At 45.3% G+C, this 16,188-nt stretch overlaps 1 protein-coding gene and 1 long non-coding RNA gene across 9 annotated transcripts in view; one reads left to right on the top strand and one right to left on the bottom strand.

Moving 5' to 3' along the window:
• The window catches only part of PHF21A (PHD finger protein 21A), a 127,638-nt gene extending 122,191 nt beyond the window's left edge, over nucleotides 1–5,447 (bottom strand). For 2 of the 4 annotated variants that reach the window (XM_018082275.2, XM_008919793.3), the window contains exon 1: nucleotides 5,133–5,446. The gene's annotated coding sequence lies outside the window, so the exon portion shown is untranslated. Of the gene's footprint in view, nucleotides 1–5,132 lie in introns of all 4 variants that reach the window. The other 2 variants (XM_008919792.3, XM_018082276.2) reach the window with 2 other exon arrangements.
• A 955-nt stretch (nucleotides 5,448–6,402) lies between these two features.
• LOC108641388 lies at nucleotides 6,403–14,041 on the top strand. Of its 5 annotated transcripts, none has more exons than XR_001921983.2 (5): nucleotides 6,403–6,523; nucleotides 7,872–8,013; nucleotides 8,113–8,304; nucleotides 8,434–8,546; nucleotides 12,809–14,041. It is a non-coding gene; the product is annotated as an uncharacterized LOC108641388 (long non-coding RNA). The 5 variants fall into 5 exon arrangements; XR_001921982.2 differs by lacking the exon at nucleotides 12,809–14,041 and adding an exon at nucleotides 8,718–9,104 and having other exon boundaries at nucleotides 8,113–8,214; XR_001921981.2 differs by lacking the exon at nucleotides 12,809–14,041 and adding an exon at nucleotides 8,718–9,104 and having other exon boundaries at nucleotides 8,113–8,214; nucleotides 8,430–8,546.
• The last annotated feature ends 2,147 nt before the right edge of the window (nucleotides 14,042–16,188 follow it).

Genomic DNA, 16,188 nt, shown 5'->3' with positions numbered 1-16,188 from the left:
CACCTGCAAAAACATGCAAAAGAAAAAGGACCATGCAAAAGGAAAAGGCTGGGCCAAGAGAAAGACAGCATCCCACAGAAAGAAATGGTGATGTTTCAATCACCCGAAAGTCATCCTGATGCACTTCCCTACTGAGGCAAGAGGCCTCAGGAGCATCTAAAGGTTTTGTCAACACAGCAATGCCGTCCATAGGCCAAAGACAGCTGTTGCCATAGTTACTATCAGCCAGCTTATCAGAAAATAATTATTGCGATTCCTCAGAAGTTTTGTTAAAACAATTAAAAGCTTCAATAGGATACCACTTGATCTCCTCAATTAACTGTTTGCAACTACACTGCCTTTGGGATCCACATGGTTAACAACACTTGGATCTGCAATGTTGAAGAGGAAAAAGGGCAAGAATCAATGTTCCTTCTCCCTTTCCTACTGACAGCTTGGATTTCACAGGCAGAAACAAGGAAACCAAACCACCGAAAGCTTGGCTGCTCTGCTGGAGTTCCCTCGCAGGCCTGGAGACTGAGTCCAGGCACAGGCCATCTTAAGAGTCACAGGCTCAAATCTGCCCTTGTTTGTTTTAACCATTGACATATCTATACTGCAATTCAAGAAACACACAGACTACATTTTCAAAACCTATTTCTAATTACACTGCAAAGATAGTCCCTCAATTCAGAGGCAGCCATCATAACTTCTGTATCAAGCGAACTTTCTCTTTTGACTACAAGTGCAGTACTGTCAGGTGGAGGGGCAGAATAAGAAAACAAACATTTCAAGAAATTAAGAAGCATAGAAGTTATGTGAGCGTGGCCTAGGACTGAGATCTCTCTCCTCTGCATACCACTTATAAAGGCATTCCCACCAGTAACAACAAACATTAGGCAGGGGCTGGGGGTCTAGCGGGGGTGGGGGCGAAACATTTGTTTTCTGGTGTGAGGTTTTTTAAAGCATGCTTTGAGCATCCAATCTCTTTTAATCCAGGAGTGAGTACTTGTATAACAGTGAAGAAGAAATCTCAGGCATGAGGGAACAAATAATAGGTCAAACCTTATAGGCAAAGAGCTTTTAAGGCACGAGGTACTTGATAATTCCATCAGAGATATTAAAATGATATAAACAGTAATCAGAAAGCCTATATCAAGTAGCACTCTTCCTCAAAACCTGGCATGATCAAAGTATTAAAACAAAAGACTCTGTGGTAAACTTGAGGCTTTGTTAGGACAGTAGACGGGTCAATCCTCTCAGACCAAAGGAAGGGTCCTGCCAGAACTTTCTACAGCTACAAAAATTATTTTAGGGACAGACAATTCTAACTGCAAAATCTGACTGCCATGTGAGTGCGCCTTTCCTCGTCACTAAATACAGTTTAAAAACTCTCGATTTCCACATATTTTACAGCCATTCTATGAGCTATATTTGCCACTTCACTTTTGTAAGGTTTTGACATAACAAAAGTAGAATCAAACAAACTCAAAATCATAAAAGTGAGGAGTCCAGTGAGAACTTGGTACGGTGCAGGAGCCACAAATTATTTAAAACTTTCGAAAGAAACACAAGGGCTTTTCTTTTTTAAAAGAGACTGTACTTGCAATAAGGAAAAAAAAAAGAAAGGGAAATAAGAAAACACAAAGTTACCCCCCGCCAAATGTAAATAAAATTCTTTTTTGCCTGCATAATGCATCTCTCTACCACCAGCATAAGCCAAACACTGGCTTTGTGCTATACTGAACATGAAATATTAATGTAAGATACCTATAAAAACTATCCTTTTATACCCTCTATTTACATGGTAAAGAAGTAAGTATCTAGCCCCTTGCATTTAGCAGACATCTCAAAACCCTTCTGTGCTCTGCCCCACCTTTCCAGTATATGGTTGGTTCCTAAATAACCTTTGTGCTGTTAAAATACATCAGAAACAGGATGTGAGCTGCTTTCTGGCACAGAGTAATTGAACAAGGGCAATTCACGAACATACAGGAGCCAGGCCTTTTGTAGAGTCTTACACTTCTAGTATACAGCTACGCATGTGACTGCACAGTTGTGAGCATAAAGGGTGAAGGGGACAGTGAAGAAATACTATTAGAAGCTTAATAATAGGTTTTTAGCACTGCTCCTTCTACACAAGAAGCCTCTCTCGAAGGAGAGGCTTTACAGTTCACATCCCTGTAGGATGGCCCCTCAAAAAGCAAAGCCCTATCACAGCTATGAAGTTCTTTCTGGAGGATTTTAAACAAGTAAAACCAACAAACCAGAAACAATAGTAAAAAAGACTAAGTCACCAACATGTGTTTCTCACATGATAGTCATCTTGAGTTTCTGGTATCCACAAAAAATGCGAATAACATATGAAATAAGATAGTCCATCAAGGTTCCTTCAAACTGGACTAAAATGAAAGAGAAATCTCCATGGTAAACAATTTCCAGTACCAATTCATTTGACCAAATAAAGTTCTTCAGGGCTCTGAGAATAAGTATAAAGGAACTGAACAGCTACAATGTGTTCATTATAAACAAACTGCATGAGCAACCCAAGTGATAGCCAGGCTCACTATCAAAGCTTTCCAACTGAACACGGAATTTTACAACTTTCTACGGAGTCAATAAAACACATTTTATTTTCAAAAACAAACAAACAAAAAGTGCATGAAAATTGTATCCCTTGTACTAATCCACTCCAAGACATTTTTAACTATTTTTTTTGAACCATAATTTCTAAGTTGAACAGGCACATAGAAAACGTCATCTCTAAAAAAAAGAGAAGTTGAATTAAGAACTATTTAGGCCCAATTCTTGAAGCACAGCTGAAGCTGAACGGCTTAGGGTTACAAAACCTAAAATCAAAGCAGAGATTTCACCGTTGAAGCCGGAAAACACAATAGGACTTTTTTTTTTTCTGAGCAACATAAGTTTTAATTTCCTCATTTTGCTTTAAGTTCTTTGAAAGAAAAGTTTTTTTATTTTCATTCCCTAAAGAAAGAAAACCACTTTCAAATGCCTTCTTCCAATTCATAACAAATCCAGTTCAGGGAGCACATAGAGAAGAGCAAAGATTAAAAGCTTTCCTGTAGAAATCTTACAATAACTAATGGCAAAATAATTATTAATAACAAAATACTCCTCAACACAACATTTTGAATTATACACACTAGCTTTGTTAGTTAAATGAAAAATCAACAAAATCCACAATGGGATCCACTCCAAGTTTCTTGTCACTCGGGCCAGTACAGCTAAAAAGTGGGGATATGACACAGGTGACATCCAGCTGGTGGTAAGTACTCTCAGTGAGCAAGCACCTACCTTCTGCTAGACAACGGGTCTCTTAAGACCTTGAAGAGACACTCTACCCATGCTACTATGCAACATGAAATCAATGGATAAAGAAGTTGCTTCATAATCCCTCTGTATGAGCTCAAACTCCTAGCTGATGTAACTATCATAAAATAATCTAATTTCTCTACCACAGTAAAGTTGAAAGGTTTAAAAACATGGAAGAATCACATCATTTTTTTAAAATACAGTTTTAAAGTTTCATTAATTGAGCTACAGAATTCCTTTCTAGGAAACAATAATAAAAAGTGCCCCCAAAGAGGCAGTTTCATTTAGCTATCTTGAAGCATGCACAGATATGAATAAAATTCTCAAAGTCTGTGATCTTTCTACTTAAGTGTGGTAATTAACTTCTTTAACTAATATGAGCAGCTATGCATATTTTTTGTTTCTTTTTTCAAGATCCTGTTCTCAGTAGTAATTTAATATCACTATTTAATATAACCTATAAAGTTATATCATACATGATCACTAACAAGCTTAATATAAATGTTTTAGCATTTAACCTGGCAGAAATAATGAATTTTATATTTTTAAGGGTTGTTTTTTTTTCCTAAGGCTTTGAAAAGAATGTTATTTTTTTCACAAATTAAGCCCCGAAATAAGCCCATCTTTATCAAAGTTAAAAACTCCCCTGCTATGTAGCAGATCCAGCCCCACCAACTAACCCGGCGAAGGACAGGAAAGCCAGAGGAAGCTGACTTACAAAACTGAAACTAAGCAGGTGTCTTCATTGTTAGAAGTGAGCACAATGGGGGAAAAAAAGTAAACAGACAGCTAAAATCCTTCTTATTTCTGATACCTGAAAATCTACAGCTAAGCAAAAAAGATGCATCCATCTATAAATCCATCTATCTTGGTGTACAGGAGAATCCGTCCTTTAACCTGATAACAAGCAACACCACAAGAAAATTTCCGTGGCCCAAAAGAGCCTACCCCTTACTGGAGCCCTGCCATTACGGAGCGCACATCCCCACCTGATTTCTCCACGCTCAGACCTGCCGTACATCACAGTACACAACTTTCCCGTGACACGCCAAGTTATTACCCCCAGTGGGACCTTTTTACATGCAGTCTCCACAGCGAACAAAAGTTCATTGTCAAGCTCAGCGCTTGGGCCCAAACAAATATCCAAAGGGGGTAGGAGGAGGAGAAAGGGGGGAAGCACTCCTACCCACAATTATAAGATTTGCAGGCAATCACCGTTACTTACAATTAAAAAGTGGGAACAGGTGTAGGAGATATCATACTTTGATAGCTGAACAAAGAATATTACAGCACGTGACTGAAATGTGATGACATTTGTTCACCAATCGAAAACAAAAGCCACTCTCCAATGGCACTCTTTCCTCCACCCCCAAGAATTAGGAACTTGGAAATCTCTCCATATTGAAACACATCTGTTCATAGCCTCATTTTTTGACACTTGAGAAGAAGTTGAATGAAGAGCTCCATGCATTAATCTAACACGAATTTACCCAAAAAACCTCATCGTACAATCCCATCAGCGCCCACCAAACTGCAGAAGGTAGCTGGGGGGAAAGCTCTACCGACAGCGAAGCTCGGAATAATAAAGAACAGAAAAAAATCAAAACACACACTACCACCAAAAAAAAAAAAAAAAAATCCCGCAGAAAGGCAAGTGAAGAAAGGAGCATGCACAAGAGGACTACACCAAATGGCAGAGTCCCACATAGAGCCCCACTCCACCTACACGGGCGCAGGAGGGAGGGAAAAAATAAAAATAAGGAAGTGTCCGTACCTAATGCCGGAGCAGGAGTGGGCACCCCCGGCCCCCGGCCCCGTACCTGTGCGGGAAGGGCAGCCCCAGGGCGAGAGGGGCAGGCCCGGCTCCGGAATAACAAGTTGCTGAAGAAACGGAATTTTCCCGGCGCTGCTCGGGCCACAAAGACGAATGAAAGGAAGGAGGGAAGGAAAAAAAAAAAAAACGCAGCAGCGGCTTTACTACGAATTATCCATCATCGAGAGCGGCATCATTTCCCAGATAATAATAAAACTTCCCCGACAGCATCGCGGCGAAGGACCCGACCAAGAGAAAAGGGCCTGGAAATAATCATCCTGAAGGAAACCGGAGGGGAGGGGATAAGCCTCCCTCCCCCACCCCATCCCCAGTGCAATGTGTCATCTCCTTCCCCTGCTCCTCCCCCCAACCCCAATGTGTCACCTCCTCCTTTTACCCCAAGTGTCACCCTCCTCCACCTCTCCCGCTCCCGCTCGCAAACTTCTGCCGGGGAGGCCGGGGGCCGCCCCGGGACGCTCCGCTCTTCCCCCACCCCCGAGGGAGGGCCGGGGCCGTGGCGAAGTTGCTGCTCCTCATCGCCAAGTTGGCCGAGAGTGCGGGCGCGCTGGCGCCATCCGGGGGGCGCGGGGGGAGAGGGGGGAGGCGCCGGGGGCGGGGGGGGGCAGGGGAGGAGGAGAGGCGAAATCCGAAGGTGGGATACTACACCCTGCTGGCGGCGGGCGGTGGTGCTGCGGGCCGGCGGGTCCCCCTGGCAGGACTCTCTGTGAGGGGGAGGACTCTTCTTCATAGGGGGAGGGTGCGGCGCCGCCGCTCCTCTGGGCCTCCCTGTCCCTCTTTCTGGCGCCTCTCTCTCTCTCCTCCTCTCACTTTCTTTAAGCTAAGCGGGGAGTGGAAGATGGTAGGTTGCTCTTCTCCCCCTCTCTTCGCTCGCTCTGCCTCTGTGGGTCCTTTTCCTTTCCCCTCTCCGCGGGGGCTCTCTGCGGCGGGGAGGAGAGGGCGGCGGGGAGGCGGACGAAGCCGGAGAGGGCGCAGAGGAGAGAAACTGTGAACAAAAAGCGAGAAGCTGACTCTTCTTCATCCCATTCACCGGCCGGCCGCAGCACCGCTCGCTGGGATCCCTCCGCCACGGCCTCCCTGCTGCCTGCCTGCGGCGCGCTCCCGACACGCCGCCGCGCGCGCCCCCGGCCCGCCCGGCCTGGCGGCCCGCCGGAGACCCGTAGGGGAGCGGGGAACGCTGCGCCACGCCCACGCTCCCCCTCCCACTGCGACGGAGGGGCGCCGCCGGCCGGTCGGGCGGGGGGAGCCGTGAGGGCGGGCTGGCGGCTTCTCCTAAGGGGGGACTATTTGACGTGTCGGTGCGGCGAATTTATTTCCCTTTGCCTAAGGAACGGGCTGTGCTGCGGCCCCCATTGCCTAGGGAAAAAGCCCGGATGTAAAGTGAGTGAAACTAAAGTAGAGTGAAGTAGGGCACCAAACTCTGCCGGAGCAGCGGCGCCGCCGGCCGCGGCGGGCACGGGGCGGCCGCGCTGCGCCGCACCGCCGGTACCGGGCGGCCGTGAGGGCGCGGGGACCGGGGGGAGCAGCGCGAAGGGCGGGGGGGCCGCGCGCCTGCCGACCCCCCCCATACACCCCAACATCCCCTCCCTCCCCGCCCGCCGGCCCGGCGCGCGGGGCTCGGCGGGGCGGCGCGCGGCGCGCGCGCGCGTCCGCGCGCAGGAAGCGGGGGGGGAGCGTGGCGCGTGGGGCCCCGCCGCGAGGGGCTCCGCACAGGAAGTTGATGCAACAGGCGCGGGGGGGCGGGGGGCGCGCGCAGGAAGCGGCGCGGAGGAGCGCGAGAGCGGCGGCCTCATCCCTGGATGATCAATCCACTGGATGACCGGATGCGCCACGCCCGGCCGTCGGGCAAAGAGCCGCCCCTCCCCTCCCGCACCGCCGGCCCTGCCATGTTATTCGCAGGAATAGCGCACCCGCTCGCCGCGCGGCCGGGCAGGGAGGGAGGGTGTTCCCTCCTCCTCCTCGCCGTTCGCGCAGCGGGGTTGGCTTATTTATTTATTAACTTACTACTCCGGTGCCGGGCGATGCTGCCATTTGCTTTCGTGCGAGCGGCGCCGCATCAGTTTCCCTGTTTTGTTTTGTTTTTTTTATCTCTCCTTCCTTTTCTAATTCCCCTCCCAAAAGAAAAAAAAAAAAAACAAACACCAAAACAAGAGAACCAAAAACCGTGGCCAGTCAGAAACTTTCATAAGCAGGTTCAAAGCAGGGAAGTTGCACGCCATGGATTAAAAGGTTTCTGCGGTGCCCGTTGGCGTGAAAACCAAATAAACGTGACTTGGGGGCTCCTCGCTCCCTCCCTCCGTCCCTCGCCCCCAGGGGCGGTGCCGGGCCCGCCCGTGCGGCGGCTCGGGGACCACCGTCCCCCCAGCTGCCAGCTTGGGCACAATGAGCTGCGGGGGGCTGCCCGAACGCGAGCAGCTGACCTGTGCGGGGTCGGTCCTCATCTGCAATACACTGGCTTAAGTTACAGGCATGCCCCTGTGCGTCTCCGCCTTCTGAAAGTCTCCGAAGTCTCAGAAATACTTAAAACCTGGCCTTTATCTCGGAGCCACCATTGGTAAAGCAGTGGGACATATTCTGGACGCCGCGGACTTTGCGTGAGCTCTCACAAAAAGACCGTGTTTGATGCAATGCGAACTCCATTTTTTTTAAGTAGCCTCTCTCATCACTTTATTTCTTCAGAATGCTCACAAGTTGTGAATAAAAGTAAGTGTTTGCATTATCTCTGCAGATGCTTCAGGAAGTCACGATGAACTCATTATTTTATTGTGAAACTAAATCCATAAAGCAGTCATGATGAGTAACTCGGGGACTTGTCGTAATTGGGCAGTAACGCAGAGTTTTATCATCTGGAGGATTCTAGTGGGCTCAATGTGAGTGAGCGTTTACAGCAAGGTTTCCTCTCAACTGTAAAAAAATATTGGGCCATTGTTTATTTAGTTACTGTTATTTTCACCGTTCTTTTCCCTCAGGTGGTTACCAATTCTGTGTGATTTAATTGTGAACTTTACAACATTTAGTGCCCTTCTTAAAGCTGTAGCTCCTGGACTCATACAATTATGCAAGAAATTCAGGTTTGGGGTTTTTTTTAATGAAGTTTCTAGCCTCTGGGTTTGTGGATGTGACCTTAGAGACACAAACCTTAAAGGAACAAAAAGGAAAAGGTACAAAGCAAATGGAGTAATCCAAAAATGCCTTTTTTTTTAATGTCACTTTGTTTGGCTTTTTCTTTTTGAGACAATCTCTCCTATACCGTCTTTTTTTTTTTCTTTCTCTTTTTTTTTTCAAGCCAGGTATGATACTGAACAGCAGGGCTGATGGAGAACTAAAAAAAGAAAAACACAGAGAATATATCAGAGTGCTTGTGAAATAGTTACCAATAGGTACACAGTTCATGGAATAACAGGTAAGGAAGGGCACGTGGACAGGACTACCAAAAATCTAGCAGCCACTGCAATAGATTTTTCATGTGTCCAACACTGTCAAGAAGTGTTATGGTTAGTATAATTAAGATATTACACAGTTTCTAATGAATATATATTTGCTTTTTATACTTCTTTCTACTTTACTTCTACAGCTTTTGAACAGATCAAGTAATCCTGGGACAAGGTCTATTACTGTCAGATCTGCTTGTAGTTTACTGTGATTTCTCCTGGGGCTGGGGCACCGTCCAGCCACCTCCCTCCTCACCCCTCCAGTCTTGAGTCCATAACCAATTTTTAAATACTCTGAAAATCCCAGCCCCAAAACTCTGATTTTCCTCCCTCCGTGTAAACTTTTACTACCAGCCCTTCAAGCTGTAGAGGCTGAGTGTTACAGCCAAGACAGCCTGGATTTTGATTTTACCTTCAGTTAGAGTTTGAAGCAAGAAGGGGAGTCAGCTTACTCTGAAAACTATAAGACCAGAGTTGCTTTTTTCCTTCAGATTTTTTTGATAGACACACCAGAGAAATAAATAACTGAGTAAAGCCAATGTATTTCACTGTTTTTTTCTCTTCCTGGTTAACAAGCAAGTTAAATGAAGCTAGAATGAGTGATTTAAGTGTTTTTAGAGATTTGGCATGTTTATTCTGCTGAGAAGTCAATACACACAGCCTAAAGTTTGTTTTGGAGATGAACTTTGGACAAAGGAAAAATAATCATTAGCTGTTACTGTAGATGCACACAGAAATTTTTCATGGTTTGTCTTAGAACTCAAACCCTAATGGGTACTCACACACTGCCCACAGTAATCTTTGGGTCACAGCCAGGTAGAGTGGCTCAGATCATTTGCACAGAATCATAGAATGCTTTGGGTTGAAAGGGACCTTAAAGATTGTCTAGTTCCAACCCCCCTGCCAAGGGCAGGTACACATTCTGCAAGACCAGGTTGCTCAGAGTGCCATTCAACCTGGCCTTGAACACTTCCAGGGATGGAGCATCCACAGCCTCTTTGGGCAACCTGTTTCAGTGCCTCACCACCCTCACAGTGAAGAATCTCTTGCTAACATTTAATTGAAATCTACTGTCTTTCAGATTAAAGTCATTCCCCCTTGTCCTATCACTAGATGCCTTGTCAGAAGTCCCTCTCCAGCTTTCTTGTAGACCCCCTTTAGGTACTGGAGAACTGCTATAACGTCTCCTCAGAGGCTGAACAGCCCCAACTCTCTCAGCCCATCTTCACATGGGAAATGCTCAAGCCCTCTGATCATCTTCGTGGCCCTCCTCTGGTCTTGCTCCAGCAGGTCCGTGTTGTTCTTATACTGGGGACCACAGAATAGGACAAAGCACTCCAGCTTCTCATAAGGTCTCCGGAGAGCAGAGTAGAGAGGGAGAAGCACCTCACTCGACCTGCTGGCCACAGTGCTTTTGGTGCAGCCCAGGATGTGACCCTGCACATTGCTGGGTCATGTTGGACTTCTCATCAACCAAACCGAACTCAGCAGTTTAAACCACCTGATTATCACAGACATGCTGGAAGTTTTTCCTTTAAAAGCAGTGCAGATACACTACTCCTTTGTTCAGACTTGCAATGCTGAAGAGAAGTGGTTCCTGCCTTTGTGCTGCTTCACTTCCACGTCAGCAAAAAGGGCCACTACAGGTGTATGTGAAGCATTCACCTTCTTGTAGCATTAGAAGTGGTTTCATGTACGAAATGGAAAGCAATAATAACCATCAAATGCACAGCCAAATGCTTGAATAAACTGGCTGGGTTTGTTCGTTGGCTTCGTACAGAGATATCTAGCATGATTTCCTTGCAGTGAAAAGAAATCTTGCTAGAAGCCTAGCAAAAACATTCCCTCCTTTGCTTGTTGAGTCTTTGTGCACGAAGTTGACCCATGCACTTCTGCCTCCAAATGTGATACTGCTCATCAAAAGTCATAGTTTGGTTTGTCCAGATTTTGCACTTTCTGCTTGATCACATCATCCTGGATGCTCATCCAGCCCTCTTTGCCAAGTTTGTTTCCTAAGAGCACTTAGAAGTACAAGGCTAATCCAAAGTCATTTCAAAGTTAGTGTAAAACTCAGAAAAATCAACAGGATTTGATGAGAACTTTTAAGGAGCTGCTAAATGGTATTTCTCATTGAATGTTATTTCACCAGTTTTGAAGAATTTCAGAGAAAGAAGCACAGTACATGTAAAGTATTAATGCAGGGGCAACTCAAGAGTAATAGTCATTGCTGACAATTATTGTGCCAAGTGTTCAAAATAAGAAGTTACATCATAACATGCTAGCTTTGCTGTAGCCATCCCATCTTGCAGTGCTGTTTGTTGAGAATACTTGGGACAAAATCTTAGAAGACATTAGTTAACACACAGAAACAGTCTTGTAGCAGCTCTTGTTAAAAGGAATTACCAGCAAATGCTCTGGCTCCTAACACACAGGTCACAGATTAGGTTGACAGAAGAGTAGCCACATAGCATTTTCTCTTCCCCTGGTTTTCAGCAACAAAACTACCTTAAAAACTAAACTAAGAGTTAGTTACTTGCTTATTGCTGTTTTTCACTGTGCTTTTGGCAGGAATGCTAGATGGCTGCAAGTAAGAGAGGAGATAGCCTGTGCAGCCGTGCTTAAAAGAGAAAGCCATAAGACCATTTCAGGCAAGACATACCCCAGCCTAAGAAAACAGTCGGCAATCTCTGTTTTTCTCATCGGTGTTTGAACACGGGGTTATCTCTCCAGCAGAATCCAGGCAAGGAGCTCCTTCCACAAGCAAATATCTTCCCCTTCCCAGGGTCAGGGAAGGATAGGGCATCACTCACTTCCAGATGATAAGGAAAATTAAGCGGACTGTTTAGACCACCAGTTGGGGCTAGAGCCTGAAAACATGGCTCACATGAGGCATTCACCATTAAGGATATCAGCCTAAGTGGAAATTGCATTGCTTAACACAACAACCTCTGACTTCCACCATGGATTATTGCCTTACACGGGAGCTATTGCTTACAGCAGCCAATAAAGCAGACCCCTGCTTACCCCGTTTCATCCCAAAACGACTTGCTTACTCATCAGCTGTCAGTCGGTCTGGGCAGCAGCAGTGCAGCCACAAATCTCACTTTTCTGATGTTCTGCCTGGGAGGCAGATAGGATGAGCTAAAAACGGTCGTAAGGAGTGCATTGGCTGGGACCTATATTCCAGGAAAAGTAATTCAACATTCAGGCTGCCCTGTTCCTTTTGCAAAATTCATGTTCTCCAGGCTGGCCCCCAGCAGCTGAGCCAGGGAAGGCCTGTCAGCGCAGCATAGTGTTATGTCTGTAGTGGGATTTCACTGGGGATGCAAGCTCTTCTGAGGTTGGCCTTGAAAGGATAACTCCATCCTGCCATCTCTTTGCCTGATCACTTACTGTTTTGGTTACCAGAGATACCCATTATTTCATACAGAAAGTAGAGGACTGTAGCTCAGGGCCTGGCCTGCTGCACCCAGAGAGTGGAGGGCACCTGTGAGGACCCACCACTGTCTCATACTTGCCAACAGCTCCCAGAGGTCTTCTTCCTTGGTTTCCCTCTTAGGCTTTCGGTCTTGTTAAGGTTTCGGTATGTAAAGTCAGAAAGGTTGTAATCTCCTTATCTGATCTGACCTTTAGCAAAATGCTGGATATTTCAACCACTACTTCTGTATCAGATCCGAAATTACAGGAGGCCAGAGGGTATTTTACCCTTCATAAGCCATTGCTTTCTGCTTCTGGAGGTGCATCTGCTTTCAGAAAGGCTGGTGGTCTGGCTGCTTCCAGATTGAAGGAAGATCTGAGCAGCAATCCTGTGTCTGGGAGTCAAGAGGAATGGGTCTCCTTGTATTTTTTATCTTTTCTCTTTAAGTAGAAGTGAGGAGTCATAAAGGGGACATTGCTCATGGCTCTCAGGTGGCTGGCCAGGCTGACTAAGCATGCTTATGGATCCTGTACACTGTTTAGAATCACAATGAACTAGAGATTGTGTGCCAAGATGCAAATGGTCCAGGCAGCAGTTTCTCATTTTTAAGCCAGTGGTATGAAGTATCCTAGGAGCAATTGCAGTTCCGTTATCAGGTAAAAGAAACTCTTTTTGACTCATTGTCCTTTTTGTTAAACAACAGAATGCCCACTAATTCAAACTGATTTGTTGTAATGTTGGTCACCCTGCTAAATTTTTCAGCCGGAGATTATTGGACTACTAGTGATTAGTCTCCATCAAAATACCCTTTTCCAGATCCTTCAGAAGAATTCTCCTACCTTTGAGGAACTTGAAGAGGAAAAATGTAATAGAATTGTAAAGCTATGAATGGAAATGAAACCGCTGAGTATGTTTTCAGGGACCCGCTGAAAGGAATTTGCAACTTTTGTAATGGAACATATCAGTGTGTCACTAGCCTGATAAGCAAATAGAAAGGCAGACTGGTAAACCAAAGGCATGAGCCACAGACCATGACAGCAACTACCAGGTTGTAATGCAGACATATAGATATGGCAACAGGTAGGCCTCCCACATGCATAGAAATCAGACATTCTGACAAACAGCGTCAAAAAAAAAAAGTGCATTTCTGTAAACAATTAAACACCAATAGAAGGGGTATCATGTCTGTTTAGTCTTTTCAGATGTTAGTGGTCATTTTGGCACCTTAAGGAGAAACGTGATAAACCAGAGAAGAGAGGCAAGGAGCTAAGGAAAACTATAGGATGATGATAATTGCAAGGTGTTAAGTACTTCAAATATAAATACTGATTGTGGTTTTCAAAAATATTTCTGTAAATTTGTCCCCTAAACCCTTCTATATCACTAGATACATAAAAAGCCTGTAGTTTGAGTGGATGGAGCATCTAAGAAGCAATTCAGTTCTCTAAGTATTTAACTAGACATATATTTGAGCTGCCAGTTTGGGACTACCAGCTGAGCATCATTTTGTCCTATAGAGTAATGTAGCAAGAAAAGTATCAATGTTTGAACACAGTAAAGAAGTAGTAAGCTTTGGGAAGTATTAAACTACTGGAATCCTGTGTATTTATTACATGTTGTCTTGATTTTACTGTGCTGAAAAGTAGCTCAGCATAGGCACAAGGACAAGGGAGGGAAGAAGAGCTGTGAAGTAAGTGTTATGGAGGGATGAGGAAGGGGAAACCTAGGAGCAGAGCTCTGCCTGGCTTTGCATGCAAGAATAAGAGTTTAAAATGACTCAGTGGACAGAAAGGTCAATGCTAGTGCAAACGTGCAGTGAGTTTTCACGGCCCAACAATAAGTAGCTTTAGTCATCTCTAGATTGTCTGGGATTAAGTGTATTGTGGGTAAAGATACCCCCAAGATGACTGATGCTGAACTAGCATGGGCTCGCTCACACACCACCATGCCACACAGCCTTGCATCTTCTGAGGAGCTGTGGCCCCCTGCGTTTCACAGCCTCTGGAGTCACCAGTCCTTCCTGATGGCATGACACCTTCTTCTCCAAGCTTCCCTGATGGGTCTGGCTATTTCTGGGTTTCTGCTTTGGCTGTGTTATCTTATCTTGCTGCTTTCTGGGATAATCCAGAGTTTAATGTGGCTGAGTTTTGAATTGAGTGAGAAGGGGCAAAATAAAGATCAAAAAAAGAGTCAATAAACCTGATGGACAGGGAAGACGTCTGCACAGCGAGACATTGCCCTTTTTATTTAGTCATGTCTTACAATACAGCTACCACATCATAAATTCAGAGACACGTGTTTGTAGAGAGAGGTCCTCACGGATATTTTATTTATAATTGATTTTAATATCTTCCACTCAATTCTTCTGTTGTTTGAGTGATAGGCAAGTTGCAAAATATATCACTCAAGAGTTAGGGAATTAGGCAATTAAACCTGTTTGTGTGTTCTTTGTGTTCAAAATTGATTAATAACGGTAAGATACACCAACATCATGCTTTTCAGCTAAAAGACAGTTAGATAATGTCAATATATTCACAAATCTCATTGGCATTGCTTCCCTATACGAACAGTACACATAAGTATAAATGTATTTTTCTCTCATAAGGAGAGACAGAATGAAAACACCGTTGCTTTCAAAACTCCTATTATACAATCAGATGGAAATAATAGAATCAGAGAATATCCTGAGTTGGAACTGGCCCACAAGGATCATTGAGTCCAACTCCTGAGCCTGCACAGAACAGCCCCAAGAGTCACACCATGTGCCTGAATGTGTTGTCCAAACACTTCTTGAACTCTGACAGGCCTGGTGCTGTGACCACTTCCCTGGGGAGCCTGTTCCAGTGCCCAACCACCCTCTTGGGGAAATTTTCTTAATATTCAACCTAGACCTCCCCTGAAACAACTTCAGGCCATTCCGTTGGGTCTTGTCACGGGTCACCAGAGAGAAATCAGTGTCTGCCCCTCCATTACCCCTGTGAGGAAGCTGCAGACTGCAATGAGGTCTCCCCTCAGTCTTCTCCAGGATGAACAAGGCAAGGGATCTCAGCTGCTCCTCATGTGGCTTCCTCTCAAGGCCCTTCACCATCTTTGTTGCTCTTATTTGGATGCTTTCTAACAGCTTAATATCTTTCTTATATTGTAGTGCCCCAAATTATTCACAATATTCAAGGTGAGGCTGCACCAGTGCAGAGCAGAGCAAGACAATCACCTCCCTCGACTGGCTGATGATGCTTTGCCTGATGCCCCCCAGGACATGGTTGGCCCTCCTGGTTGCCAGGGCACTGCTGACTCAGATTCAACTTGCCATCAACTGGGACCCCAAGGTCCCTTTCCATGGCACCACTCTTCAGAGTCTCATTCCCCAGTCAGTACGTACATCCGGGGTTGCCCCATCCCAGGTGCAAAATCCAGCACTTGCCCTTGTTAAACTTCATATGGTTGGTGACTGCCCAGTCCTCTGATTTTTGAGGTCTCTCTGCAAGGTCTCCCTGCCTTTGAGGAAGTCAACCTCTCCTCCCTATTTAGTGTCATTGACAAACTAGCTCAGTATTCCTTCCAGTCCCGCATCCAAGTTGTTTCTGAAGATGTTGAAGAGCACAGGGCCTAAGATGGAGCCCTGTGGAACCCCACTAGTGACAGGTCACCAGTCTGATGTTACCCCATTCACTATTACCCTCTGTGCTCGACCTGTGAGCCAATTGCTCACCCAGTGTTTATCCAGCTGTGGGCTGGACACTTTGTCCAGAAGGATCCTTTGAGAGACACTATCGAAAGCTTTACTGAAATTCAGAAAGATTACATCAGCTGTCTTCCCTTGATCAGCTAGGTGGGTTAATGTATTATAAAAGGAAGCTAAGTTTGACAAGCAGGACTTTCCCGTCATGAACCCATGCTGGCTGTGACCAATGACTGCATTGTCCTTCAGATATTCTTCAGTAATTTCCAGAATAATCATGACATATGATTGTACCATGATTGTCATGTCATGACATGACATAATTTGACTAGTTTCTTTCTCAGCAGACTTGGAAACACCATATTGAATTTGAATAAAAGTCTAGGATAGTTTGAAAACATTGCAAAGTTCCAGGTCATCTTACTCTCCATGGGACTTCTGAAAGCATCTACTCAGTGCTTGCCATCAGCCAGGTAGTTAAATAAGGAGCTGGAAGTTGTCTGAAGTCTATAAATGT

Source organism: Manacus vitellinus, unplaced genomic scaffold (genome assembly GCF_001715985.3).
Source record: "Manacus vitellinus isolate BGI_N305 unplaced genomic scaffold, ASM171598v3 scaffold_6_pilon, whole genome shotgun sequence".
Classification (NCBI taxonomy): domain Eukaryota; kingdom Metazoa; phylum Chordata; class Aves; order Passeriformes; family Pipridae; genus Manacus; species Manacus vitellinus.
Note: the sequence above shows the minus strand (reverse complement) of the source record. Positions and strands in the feature narration are given on the sequence as shown.